Source organism: Gopherus evgoodei, chromosome 1 (assembly GCF_007399415.2).
Source record: "Gopherus evgoodei ecotype Sinaloan lineage chromosome 1, rGopEvg1_v1.p, whole genome shotgun sequence".
Classification (NCBI taxonomy): Eukaryota; Metazoa; Chordata; order Testudines; family Testudinidae; genus Gopherus; species Gopherus evgoodei.
In genome coordinates this window covers 120,559,781-120,567,722 of record NC_044322.1, presented here as the reverse complement: position 1 = coordinate 120,567,722, position 7,942 = coordinate 120,559,781, and the positions used below count along the sequence as shown (strand labels likewise).

Below are 7,942 nucleotides of genomic sequence, written 5' to 3'. Positions count from 1 at the left end.
TCGAGCGCGGTGCATGCCGGGATACCCTGCTATGCCCGCGAGTCCTCCGAGGCTGCGCCGCGGCGATATTCGTGTTTCTCCCAAGATGGTGGCGCTGGGTTCGGGGTGAGAGAGGCGCAACGCGGGCCCTGCCCACCTCCCCGACCGAGCGCCCCCAGCCCGGACCGGACCGGACCCACGGCCTCGCTCTCACCCACCGCCCTCCGGACCCCGCCGAGGCCGCTGCCCCGCAGCAGACCGGCTCGGCACAGGCAGCGGCGCCGCCTCCCCCGCCCCGAGAGCAGCGCGGGCCCCGCATGAGCCCGGGCGGCAGCGGCAGCGATCGCGTCAGGGCCGCGCCGGGGAGCAGGCCGCAGCGCACAGGTCCGTCCACGGGGGTTGCAGGGAGGCTCGGCCCGGCCTGGCCCGGAGACAGGCGCCACCGGGCCCAGGCGCGACCCGCCCGCGTGTCCCTGCTGGGACAGTTTCGGTTTCGCCGCTGGGGTTTGCGGGGATGGAGCGCGGGGCGGCTGCCGGGTGCCAGGAGATGGGGGTCAGTGGTGACCCCCGGGACAGGGAGTAGGTGCTGGTGGGGCCTCTGTTCTTTGGGGGGAGGTGCCCACGGGGCAGGGTACGTGGGTACTCTGGGGCACACGGGGTAGGAGATCCCCTTAACATGGGGCTACCGCTTTGAGAGCAGGGGATGGAGAGGAAGCATGACGAGTGCTTTGGGCATTAGCTGGGGAGACATCAAGTCTCTGCTCTGTCACCAACTTCCTGTGTGACCTTGGACACGTCACTTATCTTCTCTAGGTAGGTCTACACGGCATTTTGGAACCCCCGGGAGCAAGGTTCTGGGCCCAGGGCAATGGACTTGGGCTAGCAAGGTGACTCTGGTGCTTTACAAATTGTTGTGTAGACAGCGCTTTGAAGTTGTGGTGTGGGCCGGAGCTGGGGTTCTGAAACTCTGGCCTCTGCCCTAAGCCACAACTTCAAAGGACTGTCTGCACAGTTACTTTCAGAGCACTAGCAGGAGCCGTGCTAACCTGAGTCTGTGCCCAGGCCAGAAAGTTTGCTCTCCTGGGTTCCAAAACACTGTATAGACTGTGCCTCCATTCTTTGAAGTGTGGATAATAGTACTTTCTTATCTCACACAATGTTGTGAGTTACAAATATTAAAGATTAAGAGGTGCTCACATGCTACTGTGATGGGGGCCATATAAATGTGGTAGACTATTCAAGGGGGTAAGCTGATTTGCTTGTGTAATATGTCATTCTGGTTGAAGAGTTGGACTTCCTGAGCTATAAACAAGCCGCTTTTCAGTTCACTTTATTTAGTTAATGTTGATTGCAGGATTTTTTTTTGCTTTTTGTGTCAGTATTTAGAATAAAAAACCAAAACAAATAGATTGGTTGGATTCTGCTCCTTGGACTCTTTCTGATCACGTTTCAAGTTATAACATAACTTAGTTAACTATAAGTTATAACTGAGGTGAAATGTTCTGAAGTTGTACCAGTGGCTGAGATAAATGAATGGAGCTGTGGAAATCTTTTTATTAAATTGATTAGTTGTAAGGTTTGTAAGTGTTTATAGTGTATATATGCTATTTTATTAGGGTTGTTACAGTCAAGGAAAGCTTTTCTTCACTTTCTGTGTAATACACACACTGCCCCTGGGTTCTAAACATCTTTGGGCTGGAAATGTGTACTAGGCACCATTCTTGTGATCTGATGCTTGCAAGAAGGCCTGGTGTGTATGGGCTTCAATGGGATTCTTTACAGATGCAAGGGCCTTCAAGGATCAGTTTGCTGGATCTGAGTCTTATTTGGTGCAAGACATCAAACCTACTGTATCTATGGCAAAAACTCAGTTTTAGGGCAGAGACCTTGGATTTTTATTTTTATTTAATGAGAAGTGGCTAGCACATTTTGTGTGCTACCAAAACAAATAATTTAATACATCATGTGCATTCCAAAAGCAAAAAAGCTGGGAAACAGATTTAAAGATACAGATTCTATCACTTCGTAATACTATGGACGTTAGTGTTTGTTAGTGCATGTGAACTGTAACCATATTCATCTTGTAAATTAAACCTCTAAAATGTGTATTATAAAATTTGAATAACTTTCTCGCATAACATCCATCATACTGACTTATATACCTATTCAGATTTTGATTATTCTGGTCACTTTTAGCTGCACATCTCCATCAGGACAACTGTAATTTTGTGTCAACTGTTACAACATAAACCAGTCTTAGAAAAACTGGTTATCACAGTATTAGGTAATATATGGCATTATTTATAACACTGGAATTTAAAAGAAGATACTTGTTCTGTCTACTCCGGTGTTTTCCATCATTACAATAGGAGTACCTCCCAAGAGTTTAAAAATAAGAACAGCCATACTGGGTCACACCAATGGTTCATCTAGCTCAGTAGCCTGTCTTCTGTCAGTGGTCAATACCAGGTGCTTCAGAGGGAATGAACAGAATAGATAATCAAGTGGTCCATTCTGTGTCGCCTGTTCCCAGCTTCTGGAAAACAGATGCTGTGGACACTTCAGAGCAGGGTTTCTCAAACGGGGGTCGCCGCTTGTGTAGGGAAAGCCCCTGGTGGGCTGGGCCAGTGTGTTTACCTGCCCCATCGGCAGGTCCGGCCAAGGGACTTATTGACCACCACTTTCAGCAGCCCCCATTGGCCCAGAGCAGTAACCCGCAGCCAGTGGGAGCCGCAGTTGGCCGGACCTGCGGGTGGGGCAGGTAAACACACCAGCCTGGCCTGCCAGGGGCTTTCTCTACACAAGCAGCGTCCCAAGTTTTAGTCTTAGCATTCACAACATCCTCTGGCAAAGAGTTCCACAGGTTGACTGTGTGTTGTGTGAAGAAATAGTTCCTTTTGTTTCTTTTTAAACCTGTCTTATTAATTTCATTTGGTGACCTCTAGTTCTTGTGTTATGAGGAGTAAATAATGCTTCCCTATTTACTTTCTCCAAACCAGTCATGTTTTTATAGACCTCTGTCATATCCCTCCTTAATCATCTCTTTTCTGAGCTGAAAAGTCCCAGTCTTATTAATCTCTCCTCATATGGAAGCTGTTCCATATTCCTAATAATTTTTGTTGCTCTTTTCTGTACCTTTTCCAATTCCAATATATCTTTTCTGACATGGGGTGACCAGATCTGCATGCACTATTCAAGATGTGGGCATTTCATGAATATATATATAGAGGCAATATGATATTTTCTGTCTTATCTATCCCTTTCCCAATAATTCCCAACATTGTTTGCTTTTTTGACTTTTACTGATATTTAAGTAAAAACATGAATCTTCATTGCTAGGTTTTAAGAGAAATAGTTTGATTTGCTTGTAATTTATTTTGTGTTTTGATTTGAATGTGAGTGGGGGTGTGCGCCTCTGTGTTTGAGAAAAATAGTTATAGAAGGAAAGTTAGGTTGAAGACATTAGTTTTATATTTAGCTCTGAAACTGGTAAGTTCATAGTCATTATTACCTTTTGTGGAAGTGAGTTCCATAGGATAAACCCAGTCCTGTGGAAATTCCAGCTTCGTACTGTACCACTCTTCCCTTTAAAAATTCACACAAGTTTGTTTAGAACTCGTTCTGCTTATTGCTGTAGTTGCTAAGAGGCAAATGTCAATGATATTCCTTGTGACTGGCAATTTTTGTGGATTTTGTGGATTTCTTTCATTAGTTAACTAATGAAAGAAGAGAATCGGTAAGTAGTTTTAATTGGCCTTTTAAAAATAATACTATTTAAGGTTTGTCAAATACAAATTGGCACACATTGTCACATTACCTAATTTGTCCCATTAAATGTCTATTTTCAGAAGATTTAGGAGCTGTCTGTTTTATTTTACATTGGGCTGAAACTTATTACAGAACTTGTTGGCCAAGATAGATATTTCTTAAGTTAATTAAAACTACACTTTTAACATGCAAAGTTTAAAAAAAAAATAGTAGTAGTAGCATTTTGGTTGATTTCAGAAGCTATTCAGTAGAACCCTTACTTAAAAAAACCCAACAGTGCTCACGTTTAAAAAGTTAGAAAGCATGATCATAATGCTATTGCAAGACATTAATAGATTTATCTACACTAGGTTATCTTCTCAATTTCCCCACTATAACTACTCCCTGGTAGTGATACTAGCATAAACAAGCTGTTGGAGTTTTAGCCACTATGTCAACTAAACCAATACACCCTGGTTGCATTTTCAGTTCATAGAGCCGAGAAAAGCTGTGCATCTTGCATATGGCTCAATTTTTCCAGCTTCATTTTTTGTTATAATAAAGCAGAGATATTGATCACTTCTCTGCATCAAAGTTTTCTTACCTATTCTGTCCCACAGTGATATGTTTCATGATGTATCATAGCAGGCTTTGTGGGATGTGTACAGAATTTAGTAGCTTAATTTAGACTTGAATCCCCAATTTGTCCAATATTCTGGATAGTTGAGACACTTGATATGCAGTGCTATACAGTTTAATGTCATTGCTTTTATTTTAACAATATAAGTGTTGATGTACAATGCATCATGACACTGTAGGTGGGATATTTTAATCCTGTGTGCTTGTTTAGTAGCTTAAATAATCCTTGGACGTGACCCCTTCAATGCTTTTTTATCAACTTCAGTTCTGTATTAAACTTCTACGCTGTTGAAATGTGATGTTTTGAATGCATAAAAATCAAGAAGTCTAGTTGCTGAGAACTGCCTCTCTTCTGCGTTGCAAATATATTTTCTCCATTTACCTATTTGTAAAATAGGTGTAATATTTAATTTACTAGAGTATTCTGAGATGATTATGTACATTATTTTGACATTCTGCTATTCAAGACAGTGTAAAGTATATAAATGTAAACTATTTATGTAAAAGCATACACAAACTATGGCTGCACTTTTCTTCTCTCCCTTCCATCCCTCAAAAACATTATCAGTGAAAACTGAGGACACTCAGTACTCATGGGATTTGGTCTGTATAAATGAGGCTCATAATGAGTTAACATGTAAATTCTCATGATGGAGTAAGTCTTTCCTACCAACTGGTGGTGATAGGAGTAGATCCATTTGTAGTTCCCTCCTAGTAGATATTCATGTAAGTAGACAGGCAACATATTTCTGCATAGTACCCATATCACATGTACTCGTTCATTAGCCCATTCGTTTATAAGCCTATCCCCCCAAGATGGATAGGTAAAAATAGCAAAAACTGTATGACCCTTTCATAAGATGACCCTATATTTCAGGGCTTGGCACACTTTGGCTCCTGGCCTGTTAGGGTAAGCCGCTAGCAGGCCTGGACGTTTTGTTTACCTGGAGCATCACAGACACAGAGCCTCTCAGCTTCCTGCAGCTCCCAGTGGCTGGGAACGGTGAACCGTGGCCGCCGAGCGGCTCCATGCCTGCAGACTCTGCAGGTAAACAGAATGACAGTGTATTAGATATTCAATTCAATGATTCCGTAGAGTTTAAAATCATCAAATTTTGGTGTAGATCCATTTATAAGTCGACCCCTGCTCTTTGACACATTGCTTTTTTACCAAAAATAGTCAGCTACTATCTCAGCAGATTTGAGTGTGCATTTGGTCATCTGAAGGGTCACTGACATTGTTTATTCACAAGATTGGACCTCCAGTGAAAAAAATAACCCAATGATTAGAGCTGCCTTCTGTGTCCTGCACAATATATGTAGAGGTGGATTGGCTGTCTGCTGAATTTTAACTCAAGTACAAGGGCTACTAGAAGAGCTCAACATGCTGCTATGTAGCTCAGGGAGGCGTTGAAATTTAGTAAGCAAGAGTAGTGTGTGCTCGACTTGGCCCTGCTCTTTTTGTGGCCTGGTAAGGATCGTGTGGTTACTGTACATGTAGAAATATAATATTCAGTGCACCTATTTTGCTTTGCGTGTTCCTATGAGTTGTGTGTCACCATTATTACGAACTGCCTTTCTGTCAGAGCAGTTCAGTCAATTCAAGAGAGGCCAGGTGGATTTTAACCATTTCTTGAAAACTACAATAGAAATAAGTAAACAATCTTACTCCCTGAGTGGTTCAGCAAGGCTTACCGACTGCAGGCAAATTAACCTTTTTTTTTTATTTTGTTTAGAGTCTGTCACTACTCCACCACACAGAGAAGCTCTTAACACCCTCCTATATATCCTAAGTTACGCAGGTGCCTTGTAATGGTTACATGCAGGGTGGATTTGATTTAAATCAATTTGATTTAAATCATGATTTAAACCACTGGTCAGAAAGACTCGATTTAATCATGGATTTGTACATAAAAGTGCATTCTTGTTGATTGTTATAACCTTAATACATATTCTTCACCACTCAGAGATAGATGTAGGTTTCATTTTTAGAAGGTACACACTATACATTAGTAAAGTGATTTATTTTGAAAACTTTTCAGATTAGTTTTACAACTATATCAGAAAATGAATGATTGGTTATTTCATTTACCAAAAGTAATTGAAGCAGATACTTATGAAGTCATTTGGAGGTGAACTATCTCCAATTCAACAGGTTAATCGTTAATATTTGGAGGATTTTCTTGCCATGCTGTATTAGGAGAACATCACCAGACAGACATTTAAATTGTTTTATTTAACTAAAACAACAACATTACATATTCTGGATTTTTTTCTTCAACAGCAAACTAATAATGTTTTAACAAAGCAAACATATGAATTTTTAAATTTAGTTAAACATTCAAGTTTTTTTAATTCAGACTTGTTTGTTAAAATTGTTCAACGAAAATAGTTAAATGAATTTAAAAAAAACAAACACAAATTAAATCAACTGTCAGCCAGGTCAACATGAGAAACTTAAAATATTGGCTTCTGCAGCTAACTCAGTCATCTTTACCTTAATTTTCCTGTTTTTTCATAATCTGGAAAAGAAAAACAAGATTTCCTGTTTTTTCAGGTCCCAGGAAGAATATATTCTTTCTACACTGGCAGAAGAAGCTACTGCTCTTAAGTGAGATTATCACTTCAACAGTCTCTGAATCCAAGTGCTTAAGTGACTTCCTCCAGTTCACTGGTGTGACTTTCTTTAAAACGTCATCGGCAAACGTATATTTCTTGAATGGTTCACCCTTAGCTCCGAAGTTTATTATGGTTAGCATTATGGAAGGATGATTGCTGGATGTCCATGTCCTTGTCATAGCCATCTCCTTTTCTTCAGCAGTTTGACCCTAGTCCTGAGTGTTGAGAATATTTGCAAAAAAATGAGATGGAGGTAGTTCTTGTCCCATTCATTTTTTCAATGCTTAAATTAAATTTTAATTAAACTCTATCATTGAATATTTCTCTTTTTAAGATCTCACTCCGTTCCTTCCAAATTTCAGCAATATCAGCAATAAAACAGCTTTTTCCCTGCATTTTGTTCAAGGCTACAGAAATAGGCTTCAGGGCACTCAGTGTGTGTTCAATATTTCTTGTGAGTCCAATGTTGAGAACTTTGGCTGTGACAGTGCCATCTCTTTTTTCACAGTTTTGTTCACAACTGTCATCAGATTAGGCCAATTCTTGATATAGTGCTCAAAACAGTCCACTACTGAGTTCCATCTCACGTTTTGTGGGAGAGTTAGCCTGGTTCCTCCAGCTTTTTTCAGAGCAGCTGCTGCAAAGTGGTTGTGAAAGTATTTTGCAATTTCAACAACATTAGCCTTTATTTCTGGAACACTGAAGTCTTTGGCTAGGAGGGTGCTCCTCAAATGAGCACTGAAACCGTTATTAGCTTGGGACTCGTCTAAATAATTTCTTCTCATCTTGGCTACATTTGCAGCATTGTCTATGACCAAGCTGCATACTAGACATTTGATTTTTTTTTCAGTTTGTTATAGCTTTTACTGCTACTTTTTGTAAGTATTCTGCTGTGTGTGCATTTCCTGATGTATCAGTTGTTTCTGTACGGAAGATATTCCCTTATTCTGTTGTCTCA

At 40.9% G+C, this 7,942-nt stretch overlaps 1 protein-coding gene across 9 annotated transcripts in view; it reads left to right on the top strand.

Moving 5' to 3' along the window:
* The first annotated feature begins 273 nt into the window (after positions 1–273).
* UBE3A (ubiquitin protein ligase E3A) overlaps positions 274–7,942 on the top strand; it is an 88,578-nt gene continuing 80,909 nt past the window's right edge. For all 9 annotated transcript variants that reach the window (XM_030571017.1, XM_030570984.1, XM_030570966.1 and 6 more), the window contains exon 1: positions 274–363. The gene's annotated coding sequence lies outside the window, so the exon portion shown is untranslated. The remainder of the gene's footprint in view (positions 364–7,942) is intronic.